Source organism: Panthera leo, chromosome A3 (assembly GCF_018350215.1).
Source record: "Panthera leo isolate Ple1 chromosome A3, P.leo_Ple1_pat1.1, whole genome shotgun sequence".
In the NCBI taxonomy this organism is placed as follows: Eukaryota; Metazoa; Chordata; class Mammalia; order Carnivora; family Felidae; genus Panthera; species Panthera leo.
The window spans coordinates 84,898,883-84,918,854 of record NC_056681.1 but is presented as its reverse complement, the minus strand read 5'-3'; the positions used below and the strand labels follow the sequence as shown (position 1 = coordinate 84,918,854).

Below are 19,972 nucleotides of genomic sequence, written 5' to 3'. Positions count from 1 at the left end.
GGGGATTAAATGAGGTGACAGAATTTCTTCATTTTACTTCAGGCAATTTTAGTTAGTTGAATAGAAATTCATGACGGCTAACCCATTTCATCTTCTAAAAAGTGCTCCAACTTTTGAGAATGTTTGAGGCCAATAAACATCCATGTCTCACTGAACAAAGGATGTAACAAAGTGACTCAGACATAGTGAACACCAATATTGTTAGCTGTTGTGAGTGTCTAAAGATCCTTAACTTTTTGGCTAAGAGATGCTATGCTAAAGATTTAGGATCCCCTGCAAAATAAAAATCAACTTGAAGCTATATAAAGCACTATTGATAGTAAATACTTTAGGACAATGGGGAAACAGGATTTGACAAACAAAACTGATTTTGTGCTGGCTTCAGAAATTTGCCCACTAAAAAATGGTGACAGACATAAGAGGCCAAGCTCTTGTACTGGCAGCTATGTACCTGCTTGACTTTCGGGGGGAGTATGGGATATATTTTCTACTGCAGTGCTGAAATATGAGGGGGAGAGAAAAATCCCATTAAGTCTAGATACTTCCCATTTTATGGGTTAAGACAAAAGAGTGGATGGGATGTCAACATCAAAGTATACCAAGGGAGTAGACTCAGACTGTAAAGGATTTAGTACTTTCAAATGATTTCCATGTCCAGTGATACTTGAAGTGTTTTTAACACAATTCCATGGTATCTATGCAGAAAGATGCCATTTTAAAATAATGACTGTGAAAAGTTATTTGTCAAAACTCAAGTAACTAAAGCAAACACTTTTCTGTGCTTGACATTTATTTGGCTAATTTTCATGTATCTGTACAGTTTAATAAAGTCAGCTGTAACCTGATCCATTATATAAACTCAGAACATATTTTATCCACTTATCTCAGACCCTGTTATCTGATATTAGTGCGAAAGGAAGGAGTTTATTCTCTTTTCCTTGGTACTGTTTCTATGATCAGAACTCTCCTTTAAATGTGGCTGGATTTAGGCTTTCATTGTACGTCCCAAGTGGGTTCACCACTGTTAATGAAGGGAAGGGGTTCTAGTGATTCTCTTTATTGCCAGATGCTTCCTTACTAGTGCTGGAGAAGGAAACATGGAGATCCATTCTAGAATGTGACTTCTCTCAGAACCCCCTTTCTGTTTCTCTTTTACTAGGTAAGGTAGATATGGTTGCAGAACTTTCTTAGATTGTACAGAGATTTGTTCCTTCTTTCTCAGGATTGTTTTCCTTTCTTCTTCTAACCAAGCCTTGTAACAACCCCAGGAATTCTGGGACCTGATTTTCCTTAGATCATATTAGAGTAGGGCTCTTCTCATCCTCACATTTCCCATAGAGACCTCTTCTCCATTCTCTTGAAGCAGGGAATATAAGGGTGAACACTTTGGGTTTCTCCCACTCTACTTGCTTCTTTCCAAGTGTTGGAGTAGTTAACTGGGTTGCTGGGAGGCTGACATCCATGGGACAATATTTAAGTCAGTTATTAGTATGGAATGGTGCCTCTGCCAACATCCAGAGCAGATGGGCTTATGCACTTCCAGTCTCCATGGGGTCAAAGACTAAACAAGTCCTCTACTCTCTCCTTGCCCTGGCATCTCTACCTAGTACTGGGCCATGTGTTAGGATGGGTTCTCTAGACTCCATCTTCTTATTGACAAGTCTCAAGGATTAGATAAGAGAAGGAAGTTGGAGAAGGTTAGAGTTGGAGAAAGAAGCTTCTACTTTACTCCCAAATGTAAGCTGTGCCCTTGTGCCCAGCTTTATCATAGAGCCCAGTCTTTGGGTATGATTGAGTATTTGTTTGTATATTAATAAAACCAATGCTTTGACACTCCTTACTCTCATGATTCTTGGGTAGATTGGCTCAACTTGTCAGAACCCAGGAGGACAAATTGAGACTTAGGTCACAACCCCAACTCCTCCTACAAGATACAAACCCAGGGGCACCTGGGTGGCTCAGTTGGTTAAGTGCCGACTTCGGCTGAGGTCATGATCTCACAGTTCATGGGTTCAAGCCCCGCATCAGGCTCTGTGCTGACATGTCGGAGCCTGGAGCCTGCTTTGGATGCTGTGTCTCCCTCTCTCTCTGCCCCTCCCCTGCCCATGCTCTGTCTCTCTCTCTCTCTCTCTCAAAAATGAATAAACATTAAAAAAAATGGAAAAATAAAAGATAGAAACCCAGTAGTATCATTTCCATTCCCTCAGCTGTTCCAACCTCCAACCAGGTGGGACCTTGTCCCTCCTTTTCTCTGCCCAGGTTGGCTTTGTATAAAAGCTTTGTTTTTGTTCCAAGAGAATGGCCTTGGCAATTCCCATCCCACTCTTCTAAACTTGAGTTGGAGCTATGGCTTAGGTTCTGAGCAATGTGGTTGACTAGAAAAGGAGGGAAATAATAGTTTCTGGAGAAGTGACTTCACCAGAGGCCTGTTGCAAAAAAGGAAAGATACTTGTACTCACTCTGGAAAGTGGGGTTTTTTATCTAAAAATCTGGTGCTGCCATGAGTAGCGTGGAGCTGACCCGACGGTCACTCAGCAATATAAATTTCACTTAAGAAAGAAGGAAAGGAAACGGTGATGATGCTGTTGAAGGAGAGGGGTATAAGGCTTTCCCATGGATTTTTCTTAGGGCCCCCACTTGAGGTACTGCAGATACTGAAGGGAAATGACAATGGAGACTCTCAATAGCAACAAAGGCACATTGCTGACAGGTGCCCAGGTACATTGAAGCCATTTGGGAGCCACGTCCCATTGGCTTGGATATAGAAGAAAATGGCTTCTATTGAAGAGACACCCTACCTTTCCCAGAGGGAGACAAGTGGATACTAGGGGCCACAGGGACAAGGAGCTGAGCTCTGGGATACAGAGCTTACTGTCACCTCACATAAGGTCTCTCCATTTAGGGGAGTGTGGTTCAAGACCAGTCCTATGATAGCTGAGCAGATACCGGTGGGAAATGCAATAGGATCAGAAGGTGTGTGGTCCAGTACGAGTAAAAGCAAAGCTTCTTCTGAGTGTAACTTTGAATGCTAAGGAGGAGGGCGGCTCAGGTGAGAGACATATGTATTTAAATTCTGTAAGGTTATAAGATCTGAAGTGAATGTCCTGGGAGAACAGTGTGAAATGACTGTTGAGTCCAAACCAGGGCTATTTTTTATTAAATATTAATGCCACACATTTCTGCAGGGTTCATAGAACAGATGTTAGGCCTGACATTGTGGCGATTTAATTGACTAAGAATATTTCCTGTCATTTTTATCAATGTCTGGCTTTCCAATGTCTGTGAAATCTGAAAATATAAAACACAGGAAGAGATAATTAATACTCCGTTTCCATCCGTGGTTACCTGAATATTGCCCCCTGGAGAAGTTGTAGCTTTCTCCTGAGTATTTTTCTTGGAGGCAGAGACAGGCTGAGCTGACCTAGTCTCCCTGCAAATTGTTCCACTGGGCCTGTAGCTGGAGAACAGCCCACTCTGTAAGCGCAATTCTTTCTTTCCTGTTGGTTTTAAGAAAATAAGCAACTTCTAAATAAGCTTTGCTTTCGTGGCAAAAACTCCTTGGGGTTCCGATTTTTCCCTTTCTTTCTAAATCCTCCCCTCCCCCACTTTCCCAAGTCCTTTTGCTCAACATCTTCCTAGATTTAAAACAACAACAATAAAAGGCTCTTTGACAGCGAAATCTTTGCGGAGGGACCTTTCTAAGTAGAATCCAAGGAAGTGGATAGGACTTATTTTGAGCAAATTCGCAGTGACATAAAATGTGGCTTATGGTGATTTAGCATCAGGAAATATTTGCTAAGTAGAGAGCTCAGGAAAGAACAATTCTAAAGTGATTCTTGGTCAGGTGCAGCTTATAATGGGCCTATTCATAGGGAAAAAAAGCCCTAGGTCCCTTCCTCACAAAAAAAGCACATTATTTACATGGAAAAACTGTGGTCACACATTTGCCCTGTAAGGAAGGCCATGTTGCTTTACATTTATTAAATGATTTTGGCCCGCCATGCTGAAGTTTCTGTTACAACCTCAAGGGAGAGCAGCTCATGGTAAGAGAGGGAGAAAGGAGAAGATGTGTTGTTCTCAGCCCTGGACATTAAATCATTGCAGTAGTGATTTTAGAGGAAATGAGGCAAAATTGGGCTAAATGAAAACCTGCTGGTGTGGCCTGGGAATTACCCCTAGCAGCTCAGGGAAGGCCTAAACACTGTACCGTCTGTACCCGTGGGTCTGAGCTGTTGCCCTCTGCCCAGGGATTTTGCTCTCCACCTTAAAGGTGCAGGCTTGGCCCACCTGTCTGCTTCTAAAACACCCTTGTGCTCTTGTTGTCAAAGCGAGTTGGCATGTGTCATTAGCTGAGGGGAATTAAATCCTGAGCTGTAGAAGTGTAAGGCACTTTTTGAAGGTAGTTTTTAGGATGCAGAGAGAAGTGACACTGGTGTGAGAGGGAAGCCAGAGTCTACCCTGCCGTCTAATGTGATACGAGAGGAGATGACATGGGGGTCCTTGGTGGAGACTCACTGCAGCGTGTTATAGAATATGCTTTAAGGAAACAAGACCAGGCCCCTCTGTGTGTTATAATTTAAGGGGCACGTGCATCTGAGCCCGTAAGTCCACTCTTAAAGCTAGTCTTTGGGGGGAAGGCTTGATTTCTGAAGGACCCTTGGTAAAATACAAATGTGCTATCTTGGCTGCGACACCAATGAGTTGGTGAACCCACAGCATAGATTAGTTAGTGGTTTGGGATGTCGAGAATAGGTTCCTGCAGTGAGAGGACATAAAATTGGTAAATTTTGAAGGGAGGAGGGGGGATGGGGGAGTCCTAGGCATAGATCTTCCCTCTATGGGGTGCCACACAGTCATGTCCAGGTTGAAGGTACAGCAGGAGGACACTGAGTACTTGGAATCTCCATGAAGAATGCTAACGAAAGGAGGATAAGAAGGGTCTGAGACACATCTTGCTCTCTTTCCCAGGGCCTGTCTTGGATGGCTCATGTTTTTTCCTACCCAGACAAGTATCACCACATACAGTCCTTTTTTAAAGGATGGTAAGCATTCTGTTTTCCTACACCTGTTCTTTGGTTAAAAAAATGGGGACCCCAAGCCTAAGCCCCACAGTCGTAAGGGACATTTATGACATAGGAAGACTGAGACATTCTCCAAGGCCAACACTGAGCATCAGACCCTGCTTTCGCTGCTGAATTTCCAGCACCGAAGCTAGAAGGCAGAAGTAGCAGGCCTGGGTGAAAAGTTAGGTGATGTTTATAGCCATGGAACCAAAATACAGGAGGAGGCAGGTGGGTGAAATTTGCCTAGGTTGCCTCCATGTGTATAAATCATGAGCTTTTAGTTCGTTTAGGGGAAAAATCAAGCATTCCTGAAACAGACCCATTTCCCCCCAGCTTTTTTAATGTGCCTTTTCCTGGATTTTGCTTTCAAATCTGCATGAATTATTTTTCTTCTATTAAATATTAATGTGCCTTTCTAAGTAGAAAAAGGGGGCAAATTAGGTCTGGTACGCATGTTCCCTGCTACTATTTACTGCTGCTGGGGGATTGCAGCAAATGCCAGCTCCCAGCACATTATTAAATCAGGCCTGCACTGAGCCCAGATGTTATACCGGAGCCGGTGCAGTAGATACAGGTTAAAACCAAACAGCAGCAGGTGCCAGGTTCTCTCTGGTGGGGCTTGCCTTCCCACATCCTTCTCCCTTCCCACCCCCCCCCCCCCCCCGCCCCCAGTCCTGTGTGTGCCCTTTGGCAAATTCGCCATCAACTGGGTGCAGCTCGCTCTTCCTGGAGCAGTAATTGTGTAAAGGGGATTTATTTTTTTAAGCCTGTTATTTTTTCCCCAATGACTCTTTCTACTTGATTAGTTCAGGATCAATATGTCTGGTAGGCAGAACGTGACGGGGAGGGTGATTTATCAGTGTCAGGGGTGGCTCTGGGCTTTGTTCATGTGGCTCTCCTCTTCATAGTGACTTCCCCCTCACACCGACACACATGTGCGCGCGTGTGTGCGCGTGCACACACACACACACACACACACACACACACACCACCACCACCAACAACAACAACAACACATCCTTCTCTCTGCTCTTCTCCTTATCTAAATTCTACTCATATTTGTGACCAAGATGAATTTGGCCTTCTTGCTGAAGGCCATCCTATGGTGTCTAGTTTGTGACCTCCAATGAAACTGTGATGTTTCAGATGATGATTGTTACATGGTATGGGTTATGGTTCCCCAATAGTCTGCAGGCTTCCTGAGGGAAGGAATTATATCTCAAAAATATGAAGTGTGTAAAGAGCACAGGATTTGCGGTCAGGATCCTGAATTCTGACTGTGCAACCTTGGCAAATTTTTTAACGTGTAGGATACAGTTTTACTATCATCACCTACCTTCCTCCTCCTCATCATTTCTGAGACTCAGATCATTGTTTCTCAAATTGTAACATGCATATGGGTTTCCTAGGATCTGGAGTGGGCCTGAGATCCTGTGTGTCTAATGGGCTCCCAGGTAATGTCGATGATACTTGTCTGCTTGTCACACTTTGAGAAGCAAGGTCTCAAAGTGAATCCTAAGTGAGATAATATATGTGAAAGTGTCTGGTAAACTCAAAGACCCTGCCTATATCATTGCTAAACCTTAAGTGATCCTTGTCTCTTATTTTTTATCCCCATTTCAAATTCATCGGCAAATCCCACTGGTGCTGCCACAGAAGGCATCCTGAATGCAGCCATTTATGAGCCCCTCTATCACTTCCAACCTCAGCTAAGCCACCTTCACATCTCTTGCTTGGAGATTATTGTAGTAGCTTCCTAACTGGTCTTCTTGCTTCTACTCCTGTCCCTTTCCCACCCTCTTCTGGATCCCTATAGTATTTTCTGCATCCAGCAGCCATGTGATCCTTTTATAGTATAAATCAGATCCTAAAACTCTCCTCTCCCAAACTCTTCAGTGGCCTATGAGGGCTTGGTCAATATGGCCCCGACTGTTATTTGCAGCTGCCTTCCTTCACCTCCTTGCCTCTCACACTTTTTCCCTCTGCAAGAACCTGGCTTACTCAGTAATTTATCCAGCCCAGTTCTCAACTTCCCTTTCTGTAGTAGCAATCCCATCATTATTTACCCCCTGGCCTGGATTTATTATGTTTTCCATCACACCTACTACTACCTAACATTCCATCATGTATTTATGTGTCATCCGTGGTCTGTCTCACTGATGCAGAATAAGCTTGTGGGGACAGAGGGTGGTCTGGCTCGTTCTGCTCTGTATCATCAGCATTTGGAGCAGTGCACGGCACATAGTAGGCCCTTAGATATTTGCTGGATGAAAGGGTGAATGAATTATTCTTACTTAATTGAATTGCTATCTATCCCATGCCTGACAGAGTGACTACTTCATAAGCATTTGCTGAGGCAATCATCGTTGCGGTTTTTTAAACGGACGGTCCCTGGATGTCTGTCAGTGGGACAGTTACTCATGTTTATTGTGGGTCAAGTACACCAGTACATGATTGATCTTCATGATTGAAAAATGTAGACCTTTGAACAGGAAGTAGAAGCAAATGTCTGAATTCTGAGAAGCAAAATTGTGAGAGTTGAGATGAGTTACAGGTATCTTGGCCCCTCAGGACTGCTGATCTTTGCTTAATCGCTTCTTAGCCAAAATGATGCTACACACACACACACACACACCTACACACACACACACACACACACACACACATACACACACACACACACACACACACACACACACACACACACACACCTCAAAACCAGCCAGCCAAACCACACCAAAACTAAACCACAACAATAATGGAACTAAGTCCTAAAAGGAAAAGGACAAATTGAGAATCTGGGTTTCTGATCAAGTAAAAACGCTGTGTAAATGGGTGCACACAGGGGAGGACTTCTCAAGTTGGATAATGGAATCTCTCTTTACTTCAGTTCATCTAAAATAGCACATTAATAAACTGAACCAAATGTGGTGCTACAGCTGGTTTTATTGGTCATTAACATTTACAGAACCACGTGAAGTCATGTTTTCCAATTTCGAGATTAAAAGATTTAGCTGGCCTAATTATCAGCCTCTAAATGGGGACTGCATCAGAGTGCAGCCAGCAGAAGAGTTGTCTTTGCCTTCCAGGATGCCTTTGCCTTCGCCTTCATGGTGCAGGTGATTGAAGACAAACGTGTTCAGTGATCCTTGGCTGGATTTGACCCTACAGAAGGGTGGCTACTGGCAGCTTCCTGGCCTCCCAGTGCATTGTCTACAGTTTAAAGGTGCTGTATTTTGGGTTCAGGAGGCTACCTTGTACACACAAGCAAATGGCATCCATCCTTGAAACCTGAGTTATTGCTCGGGTTCTCATTGGTTTTCTGTCTTCTGTTCAGTGAGGCCAAGCCATTAATTGTGTGATTAAGTGTGATTAAAACCTCTACCTGAATGAGATTTTTGGTAAATGAATTAACTCATCAGAAATAGTGCTTGCCAGACCACGTGTCTTGATTTTTGGTTCAAGAAATACGGCAGGCTTGAGGCAAAGGCAGGGGAGGAAAGTAAGTGTGAGAAAGGAGGTGGGGGGGTGCACAAAGAAGAAAATCAACCAGCATTTTATTGAAACCTTTCCCTCACCTCCCTGCCCTGTGCAGGACACTGAGATAAGTGCTCTGGGGAGACCACGGCAGAAACACACACAGAGACAGCCATAGACTCAGTTTTTGTGGCAGGGTGTGCACTGTTTGGCCCCGTGCCAAGGACAGTGACTCTCTTGGTGAGGATTTGCACCCAGGGCCTCACAGGGATATACTGTTGATGGGACTGACTCCATCAGTGTTATTTCTCCCTCCTGCCCACCCTGGACCACTTGCACATGCCCAGCATGGGAAGCCATCAGGGAGGCAGTTGCCCAGAGGGAAATGTGACTGCCAAGGTACAGTTTTTCCTGAGGCCATGAAGATAGTTTCTGGTTGTTGTAGCTTTACTTGTTTCCTGCTCTCCAGGCACATTCTAGAGAGTGCTTCTGGACTCCGGCAGGGCGGGGGGGGGGGGGGGGGGGGGGTTGGGGGGGTGGGGGGTTGGGGGGGTTGTACTTACTCTGCACTGTGAGCACCTAGTTTTGCTGAATGAGTCTGACCAATCTCCAATCTGGGTTAGAATTTTCTTTTAATTAGGACTCAAGGAGCAGGGCAGGCTAGGGGAAGGGGTTGAGATCTGAGTGACATCTGGTTTGGCAAATGAGAGACTGGCTGAGTCTTTTGTTCTCTTTGGGCCGAGCTTCCTAATGCGCAAAATGAGGACAGTTGGCCCATCAAATGACCTCACATTCTATGCTTTAATAGCAACAGTGGGTGGCCATGGGTGGTCCTGAGTGTAGGATGGCTGTGACCATCTCTATCTGTAGTAAGAAATCTGGCAGCATTATTGAAGGTGGATGGAAGGAGGGAGAGACTGAAGACAGGAAGAACATTTAAGGAATGCTTACATAGTTCCAGATCACGGTTTTAGTTTCTACTGCTTCTGACTTTTTTTTCAGTGTCTCCAGACCAGTGTCCTCCTGATCACTGATCCTTGCTTTTTAATTCCTGTTGGTTATGGGTTGAATTCTGCCCCTCCATACACACCACCTTCCCTTCAAAAAAGATATGTTGTAATCCTGAGCTCCGTACCTCAGGATGTGAGGCAGTACATTTCTGCCATTTAAGGCACTCAGTTGGTGGTGCTTTGTTATAGCGGCCCTAGCAAACTGATACAATATCTTTCTGCTCATCTGGTTTCATACCATTGGCAAGCCGTGACCACCAGCACACTGATTTCTTCTCAGTCTCCCCCAATGTGTTAGTCCTTGTATTGTAAAACTTAGACTGTGCTTCCTACCTTGCTCTTTCTTGGGTCTATCCCTGTATTTTGCACGTAACTCTCCACTTAGTGGTTGATGTGTGTGACGTGGGGAGGTAAACGTGGTGGCCCTACAAGTGAGCAGCTTTATCCACCTCTGGGCTTTCCTGTTATGCCCATACTCTGCTGCCACCTATGGTCTCTTGGGGTCTAAGTCCCCCACCATGTTTTGAACTTCTCATTAACATGTGAAGCTGAATCAGAAGGCTGAAGGCCTGTGACTTGAAGTTCCTTTCTTTACTTTTCAGATTTGTTTGCATATAATTACAGCATTCTTGATCCTGTTCCCAAACCATCCCAAATGCATTTACTCCAAGGTATGGCTCTGAAGTTGGAGATCAAGTTATAATCCAGTGACACATAACTGAAATAATGTGACAACTCTGAACAATACTAAATTCTCAAATGTCTAAAGTAAACACAAAAATGTAAGAGGCCGAAGGGGCTATATGATCTATTAAAAACCTAGTTTCCTTATGGTTAATTTCTCTTGTGGTATTCCAATATCAGCTTTCTCTTTAAATTTCTTTTTTAACATGGGCACTGGAATTTTATCATAAGTATAAGATATATTGCTTTGATCATTTCTGGCCTATCTTGTTTTACTAAAAGAAGCCAAAAGAGACACACTTTGCCATCAATCAACAGACATGCATTGACCTTGTGCTGGGTCCCACAAGCTCTCTGCTGGAAATGTAAACATGGTCTCTGTCCTAAGTGAGTTGGGGAGATAAGGCACTCACATTCCAAGTACTTAGAGGACAATTAAATGCTAAATAGTGTTGAACTGGCCTCGGTGCAGTAGGAGTCTGATTTCATGGAGTGGTTGGGAGAGGTTTCCTGCCTGGATAACATGTAAATTTAGTTTGTTGCTGAAAAGGTCAAGATATTCTGCTTTCCCTTTCACCTCAAAAATTTCCCTCTACCTGCCTGTGTTATTGGTTGGTTGATTATAAATCAGACTCCAAATAAGAAACACAAAATGGCCTGAGGTGGGAGCTGTTGGGAGAAGCTGTCACCCTTGATGCAGTAGTGGACACCTTATTCATCTGAGACAGATAACACTTAGAAATCATAAAAATAACAGTCTCCTATTAGTCTAGGCTGTCTCTTAAGATTCTGTTTCCTACACTTTACTTACCAGAAGATCCACAATTTTCTAAGATACACATAAAGTTTAAACGAGGCCACTGGGAGTTCCTTTCCCATTTTCCTGGTGGGGGAGATGGGAGACCTGTTCCCAGCTTGGAATTTGCACAGATGTGTTTCCAATAAAACACAATTAGGCCTCATGTCTCCATTGTCCCCTTCCCATTCACTGTGAGGTGGTGCAGATGAAGTGTGAGCTCACACGCAGGATAATAAAGCCATCGCTTGCTTCTCCTCTTCGCTTAGTTTCCTTTACAAAAGTGCAGATTTAATTTGAAGTTTGGAGAAGAGAGGAAGGAAAAGCAACTTTCCAAAACATGAGACAACAGTTCTTTCTAATAGGAACCACATTTTCCCTCTAAATTATGGTACCTGAGGGTCCCTGTGCAAGGGTTGAGAGGTGATGAAGGTAGGCTTGGGGAGGGTTTGGGGAGCTGTGGTGATATTTTGGCCCATCTGGGCTTGCATCTCTTGGGTTTCTTGGGATTCATGGAATACATCTGACCAGAGTGAAATGTGAGAAACCCTTTAGAGAAGTGACTGTGGAAATAAATAGCAATGAATATTTATATGTCTAGACCAGAGGTCAGACCTCTTTTTAGTTTTCCAGGCCATTAGTGGGGTTAAATAAGGTCTACAGGGACCATAGGTTCCACTGGCAGGGTTAAAATCTAGGTCATAGGGGAAGGAACAAAGTAGAGGGGCTGAAGGGAAGAGGTAAAGACTTAAGAAAGAAAAGGGGATATAGGGAAAAAGTGTCCACAAGGGATGAAACAAGTAGTTGTAACCAGCAATAACTCTGACTCTACTTTAGGTTCAATCATTATCTTTGGCTTAACTCAGCATTCTCATATTTTTCTAATATGATTTTTAAAAGACGGTTAGATTTTTCCTATACTTTCTTTATTCTCAAAGAATAAAGAGTGGAAGGTAGTAGTCACTAGTGGGAGGGGAATCAGAGTTGATAAAGCCTGGGGAGCTCTCCTTGCAGGTGGAACTCTCTTGAGTTATGGGGCCAGGGTGATATAATGGAGCCAGGGGTGATATAATAGTAACTGGCACAGAGACTAACTAGTGAAACCTTCAATATTGCCCCTCTCCTACCCCATTCCCTTTGCTGCCCCCTTCTTCCTAAAATGGAGTCACGTTTGTTGGCCATCATGACACTGGAGGGGAAAATGGTTTCTGCCTTTCCAGGAATAACTCAAATCTTGTTTGGAAATATTTGGAACATGTTGGACAATTAATCAGAGTAATTTTCTTCCAAAGAGAAAGCAGAAAGATTTGGAGTGAGATTATTTGAATAGTGTTAGAAAAAACTATCCAAGAAAATGTCCTTTAATACAGATTTTAGTTTTATATGGTGCAAAGATTTTCCCTTACAAGAAAAGATTGGGAGATAGAAGGCTTTTGTTTGTTTGTTTTTGGTCCTTGTTCTTGTTTGTTTGTTTCAAGTTTTTATTTTTTAAGTCCAGAATCAGTTCCTTCAACCAACCATCCATCTGTCCACCATCTGCCCATCCATCTATCCATCTACCTATCCATCCACCCATCTACCCATGCATCCACCAGCAAACGTTTTTAGGGAGTCTGCTTTGTGCCAGGAACAGAGCTAGGCACTGTGGACAGAGAGATGAATGAGAAATGATTCCTGCCCTTGGGGAGCTCATAGTCCAGTGGGAGAGAGATATAAACATTAATTATACCGGTGTGATGAATGCTCTAATAAAGTTCAGAGCAGGGTGCTCAGCTTCCCCACAGAGCTGTAGGGCAGCCATCATCTATTTTACTTTAGCCTTCTAAAGGTCTCCGATTCCTCCAAGAGTAAACTCTGAGCCCCAGATCTCAAGGGTGCTGGATTAGGTGTAGCTTTAAAATAAGTCTTGCAGGTTGCAGCTGCTAGTGATTCAAAGACAGTGAAGAGAGAGGACTGTGAGACTAAGTCCCAGGGCTCATGGATTTCTGAATTTATGTTCTCTCAACTTTTTTCCTCCCTGGGGCCTAAATATGCTCTAATATGGCAGTGCTGCATTCCTGCTCCAGCTTGTCTCCAATCTGCTGTTTAACTTGTTTCTTTGGGAGGTCGCTGCTTATCCAAAGAGTTTCACTAAAAGCTGCAACGGGGTAGGGATTGATTGTGTTCCATATCCCTCACTCCATCACCCAAAGCCAGTCAAACAACAGCTGCTGAGGGCTTAGACCACACTGAGCAGATCTGCTGCAATTTCTCTGTCTTCTTTTTTGTCACTACTAATCTTTACACTCTAGACTTTCCAAAGCCAGACTGCGGTCAGGAGAAAGATAGTGACAGTGGGGATACACAAGTCCCTGGCAGAATGCTTTCAGGTTGAAAACAAATATAGTCAAATACTCTAGTGGGATTTTGTTTTTGTTTTGCCTTTTGCTACCAGGAATAAGAATGGGAAAAGGGAAGTATGAAGTTGGGAAAATTTTTGTTGTTACCGAGGTTTGAATATTTCCAATATCAGAAATTTGTGACATAGTGGAAAAGATGCTTCTATTGATTCCACTGAGAAACATTTTTAATGGTGTTTGCTACTGAGGAGAAGCTTTCCAACCAAGGGAGAAGGAACGTTCTAGATTCACATATCACCATGAATGCATGGCCTTAGAAAACAGCTGAAAATCTTGGTGTAGAGAGAATGTTTTCTTTACTAGTTTAATGCTCTCCTAAAATGTAAATTTGAGTTTGTTTGGGTTGTAGAAAAGTTGAGCTGCTTGGCAGACGTTTCTGTGAATTATGTGGTTGAAGCATATTACTGAGCCTTTTGGTGACCCTGAAAATGTGATTTTTAACAGTTAAGGTAGGAAAGAAATTATCAGGACTAGCTAAAAGGGAGGAAGATGGAACTGATATTTTTGAAGTCATAGGACCTAAATTTAAAGGCAAAACAATTTTAAAAAAGCATGGTGATTGCTTTATAAACTGTCATATTTGGGCCATTTGGGAAAACAGGTTGGAATTTTCAAGTTTTAGCACTGGAGGGAGCAGGTGTACATACAAATGTAAATCACACCCAGTCGTCCAGATGACTGGGGTGGATAGGACCTAGTGACACTTAACCATCTTATGCCTTACTACATCATGTAAGTCCTGGACTTAAGTCCCATAGCAGGTTGGAGCAGCCTTTTGAGGGCCTGATTCAGGGCAGGGGTATAGGAATTGACAAGTTGTCCAGTCAACAGTACCTGCATGAAGTTTTGAAACCCCCTGGATGAAGGTGCCACCGTGGTATAAAACCTCCTGTCCCATACTTGGCTCGCCCCTTTCCCAAGTGAGGACATACCTCATTTGGAGCACTAGTCACTCCTAACTCTACCAGCCTCCTTGCTCTGCCCTCCCTTCTCTAAGCCCTAGCCCATGATTGGTTCTGCCTTGCTTGAACCTTAACCCTCATATGAATAGTTCCTGAGTGTTTTGTTGTTATTGTTAATGAAATCTTAGAGTCATATTAATTATTGAAGGAAATCTGAGTACCTTCCCCAACTGAAACCAGAGAAAGATGGTATGGGAGGAAACCTATGAGAGTCTAATTCTGGGAGTTCACAACTTAATTCAAGCATATGTCCCTCTAATGACATGTGTCAGCATGTCTGTTATAGTGACTTGAGGAATATACACTGACTGCATGTGAGAATATTTATCTCCCATGTGACCCATTTCCATCCTGAATCTTCATCAGATGTTATTTTCTGCATAGGCCACACCTATGGCCCTATGCCTTTGCTCACGCTGTTCCTTCTGCCTCTGGTGCCTTTCTTCTACTTCTCCATCTATCAGGGTTCACATCGAGTCCACTTCTGTCTCTATCACAAGTGTCTATCAGAATGTTTGGCATGTCACAGGATTCCAAGTGAGAAACCAATTCAGTGAATATTTGATTGAATGGAAGGGTTTGTGATGTTTGCCATGGGAAATCGTGGACCATGAAAAAAACACTAAAAAATACTCAGTAAAAATCAATTCCTTTTTAGAATTATTATTGGAAGGCAAGTAGCATTTGGGAAGGCAGGAGGGAGGGAGTTACAGGTGGGAGAAACTGTAACATCAAAGGCATAGAGGTGGAGATGAGCATAGATTTTAGGTAAAAGTGAGATGTGACTAATTAGATTGGAAGAGGTATTGAAAGAAAGAATAGGAAATAATGTTTGGAGGGCCCATATTACTAAGCCCCTTGAGAGGTCTGGAAGAGATGAAATAGGTAATGAGTAGTCATTGAAGGTTCTTTTTTAAAAATTTTATTTAATGTTTATTTGTTTTTGAGACAGAGAGAGACAGAGCATGAATGGGGGAGGCTCAGAGAGAGAGGGGGGGACACAGAATCTGAAGCAGGCTCCAGGCTCTGATCTGTCAGCACAGAGCCCGATGCAGGGCTCGAACTCACGGACCATGAGATCATGATCTTAGCTGATGTCGGACACTTAACCAACTGAGCCACCCAGGAGCTCCTGTCATTGAAGGTTCTTAAGCAAGAAGTAACATGATGCAAATGGTGGATTAGGGAAGTACAACCTAAGGTAGAGCAGGGGAATGAGCTGTAGCTGTACTGGCAGAGACTGAGTGTGGTATAAAATGGGCTGTTGTGAGTCAGGGTTGGGGGGTAAGTTTGTTCTGGTAGAATTTGGAAGGAAAAAATGCCAGACTTGGTTGAAAGGAAGAAATGCCATACTTGGTTGTAGATGAGGAGAGCTAAGATTCTTCTTATTGACTGGCTTGGGATTAAGAACATCTAAAAGATTAGAGAAAGTATGTTATAAATAAATATACTTCCATCTTAAAGATTCTTTTTTTGTGAGAAGCCTTATTTTGTGAGAAGAGATGGGTTTTGAACATCTATTATTCTAGAGCCTTGACCAGATGAATCTCAACATTTGGCCACAAATCTTTTCTTTCTCTAGTGCAGAAAATGTTAGAAGCTTTTCTGCTAATTCTAGATGAAAAATGCTGCAAAATTTCCCTTCTCAATTTACTTTTATCAACTGTGTGTTCTATCTTATACCTTTTGTAACACTGCATATTATTAAATATTTTAATCTTTTTGTCAGTGATGAATAGAAAACAGTATCTTATTTTAATCTTGCATTTGATTGATGAATGATATTGAACACCATTTATGTATAAATTAGCCATTCATATTCCTTTCTACTTATACATATGTTATTGCCCTCTGTTTTTATAAGGGGATCCTTTGTCCTTTTTATTCACTAATAAAAGCTCTGTTTAATAATGAAATTAAGTTTTGTTCATCAGAGCTGATTTCAAAAGCCTAACTTTTCATAAATTCTAAATCTGAGTTTATGTGGATTATCAAACTATCCAATCTGTGAGTATTCAGGTGGTTTGGAACTTCCCAAATCCACCCTCCTTAATCTTCAACTAAGTTTTTTTGTGTGTGTTTTGTTTTCATATTTAAACCTAGAGTGCTAATTTAGAAAACCAAAAGTACCAAAATGTATCCTCCTCTTTTCAAATCTACATGTCTTTTTGGTGACTCCGCATCTCTAATCTACACAAAAATATAGTGTATTTAAAGTGAAGAGGTGTTTAAATGTAGTTTCAGCCTTTCCTTTGGAGTGTCCAAGATCATGCTGGAGTGGGATGGAGGAGGAGTACTGAAAGATCATGTGTCTGACAGGTGCTGCTATCTTGGTTCTCATATTCTGAACCCCTTAAGGGAACTTGACAACTCAACTGACCATTATGCCTGTTATGGGGTAAATTGTATCCCCCAAATTCATATGTTGAAGCCTTAAATCCCAGCACCTCAGAATGTGACTGTATTTAGAGATAGGGCCTTGAAAGTGGTAATTAAAGTAAGATGTGGTTATATGGGTGGGCTGTAATCCAATATAAGTGGTATCCTTGTAAGTAGAAGAGATCAGGATATGGACACACAAAGAAAGACCATATGAGGACACAGGGAAAAGGTGGCCTGCTGCAAGTCAAGGAGAGAGGCCTTAGAAGAAACCAGCCCTGACCACACTTTGACTAAGTCTTATGTACACCTCATAAATCATTCTCAGACTCAGTTCCATGGGAGCCTAGAGGACTCCACAGACGAGTTTTAGTAGTTTTGCAATCTTTTTATTTGACTTTCCCTTGGAGAATATATTTTAACTATTTTAAAACACTGTAATAAAAATAACACACATTCAGGCTTGTTTTATTTCACGTTTTAACATATCTAAAAACACCAGCATATTAAAATGTGCTGCTAGGTTAACTTACTTGGAATGAACATCAGAGTAAAATCCTGCCATCTGGATGTACATATTTGATGAGAGATATTGATATTCTGCACTGGTCTGTCTGTCTGTCTCTCTTAAATGTTGACATGATTGCTCCACGTCTCCACTGATAGAAAATTACACAAGTGCGTTTGTGAACACAGTACATTTGCACCTGCTCAGTTAAGTGCTACATCAAGCTTATTTGCATTTGTTCTCCTCATGGCATAAAACTTGTCTGTACACCCACAAGTGACTCTCTCACATCTTGAAATCATCACTTTAGAGCCAGAATGAATGTTTCCTTTTTGACTTTATGATTAGAAATGCAAGAATTTATTAGGTGTTACTAACAATTCAACTTTGAAACAGATATTTCCTACTACTTTTCTTGCAAGCTTCTGGATGAATTTAGTTGGACAGAAACCCAGGCTGTAAGGGCAGGTTGTTCTGAAACAAAGCAATACAAAACTATTGCCACTTGCAACTACTTAACCAGAATCTGTATTTTCTAAATACTGTGCGAGTAAACCAAAATGAAATAATAAATTGGATACTGAGGATTATATACAATTGTGATTATTCCAAATTTTTATATTCATCAAATCAGTCTCAGAGTGGTCAGCAATATACTTTATACTACATATACATGGCATATATGAACTCATTAAATAAGTATATTCTAGTGAATTTCTGCTCCTATTTGTCTCAAACATGAAGATTCCACATGAAATCTCATTTTCATTAAGGATACCGTTGCTGCAAGGAAACCCAGCAAAATTTCTTGCAGCTCTAACTTCCTCTAATCTTCCAAGGTGGGTGTGAACAGGGTTCAGGGAGGGGTAAGTCAGGTCATAGAAGGGTGGCTGATCACCAGTCTTTATGTTCAGCCTGGGAGCTTTCTTTTACCTTTTTGACAGAATGATTGAGTGTCTAGGTACATACCTACACCCATTCTGGGGCATTGCATCTGGTTGAAATTTCAAATGAACAAATGAATAGGCCTGTGAAAACTACATGGTATGTATAGGAAATTACCAAAGATGGCTACAAAGGTTTTGTAAATATTATTTTTATAAGGCATATTATAATTACTTTGAAACTTGCTAAAATTCCATTAAAATGTATTGCATTTCCCTGGTCACCTCCTCTCTGAAACAGATCTTATCTGGAGGCAGTATCTGAGAGAATGTGCGGGAGGAGTAGGGCCTGGGACCGGGGTTGGGGTTGGGTGGGTATATGAAGTGTGGGGAAGTGATATGGCCATTTTGCAGCCTGCATAGCGGATGTGCATAGTTGGAAGCAGGGACCCTAGTTTGTTTCAGCTGCCACCTTTAGAAGTCTCCTCACCAGAGCTTAGCATATTCCAAGGCCCTCCCTGAGTGTGGGGTATTGTGGCCTGGCCGTGACTACTGGCTCTGGAAGTAGATAGCCCCAGTGGTGCCTGTAGAGTATTCAGAGACAGAACAGAGGGGGAGCTAGGGTTGCACGTTTGTCTGCACCTGACTTTTTCAGTGGCTCCCCCCTTTAAGATGAGAAGTAAGGGTTAGGTTTTGATTGCTAGAAGGTAGTAGGTTCCAGGAGTTGCCTTGGGACTATATTCACCCACTGAGATGACTGATTTTAGGACTGAGTTTTTTTGTCTGGAGGACTAGTTAGGTTGAGGTGGCTGCTCTTCTGATTTGATCTTGGTTATTGGATTAGTTAGGATAAATGTTCACCTACATAAAATAGAGATTCTAAACAAAAGTGGCTTAAATAAGACAGACTTTATTTTTCTCTCATGTAATAGTCTGGAAGCAGGAGGGTCAAGGGCTGGTGTGGAGCTCTGTTTCACAAGATTGTCCAAAGACCTAACACTTTCTATTTTTTTCCCTCCATCTTTAGGGTGTTGCCCTTATATGAATGATCCTAAATGGCTCCCCTACATCCATGATCCAGGTAAGTGGATGGGGGAAAGAGGGAAGGGGTGTTGATCATTTAGGACCACAGCCTGGAAGTGAATGCATCACTTCCATTCACATGGTCTTGTCTAGAGTTTGGTTACATGGCCATGTATAGCTTCAGGGAAGAAAGACTGAAAATGCAGTCTTTCTTCTATGTCATGTGCCCAGATACAAATAGTTGGCTCTATTTCAAAAAGTAATAGAAGCATGAATATTGGGGGGTACAACTGGCTGATTCTGCTGGGTGTTTAACGAAGTATGAATGACCATGCTACTAGTTGGACTCTGCAAACACATTTTCATCGTAGAAGTAAATGGCCAAGGCTGAGAGGTATAGTGTCCAGAAGGTGAAGCCTGGTAGCCCCTGGTCTAATGGTATTAATTGATACTGCCACTATTAGTATTTGTTTTTCTGAGAGGCGGGCAAATATTCATCTAGGAGGCTGCCATTTATGAATGACTCCATGGATTCCTTGGTCTCTGGATTTTGGCTGATGGCAGACACAGGAAACAGATTGGAAGGCAGGAGGCAGTGAGGTACTCCCACTCGCTCCCTATTGGCCCCTGGCAGGCATGGCGAATTCCCTCTGTGAAGGTCCCAGCTCCTATCTAGCAACCCTCTCGTAGCTGTAGCTCTTTTTAGGTCCCAGAAACCACCCCTTCTCCTCATTTCTTCAAGTCTAGAGCTGGTAACTGCTTCTGCCTGCTGTTGGCCTTAGGTGCT

General features: G+C 42.5%; 1 protein-coding gene across 13 annotated transcripts in view; it reads left to right on the top strand.

Annotated features, from left to right (window-relative positions):
• The window catches only part of RNF113A (ring finger protein 113A), a 511,139-nt gene that overhangs the window by 233,756 nt on the left and 257,411 nt on the right, over positions 1 to 19,972 (top strand). For 12 of the 13 annotated variants that reach the window (XR_006200724.1, XR_006200726.1, XR_006200725.1 and 9 more), the window contains one exon: positions 19,190 to 19,243. The gene's annotated coding sequence lies outside the window, so the exon portion shown is untranslated. Of the gene's footprint in view, positions 1 to 5,201; positions 5,292 to 19,189; positions 19,244 to 19,972 lie in introns of those variants that run through there. The other variant, XM_042932498.1, reaches the window with a different exon arrangement.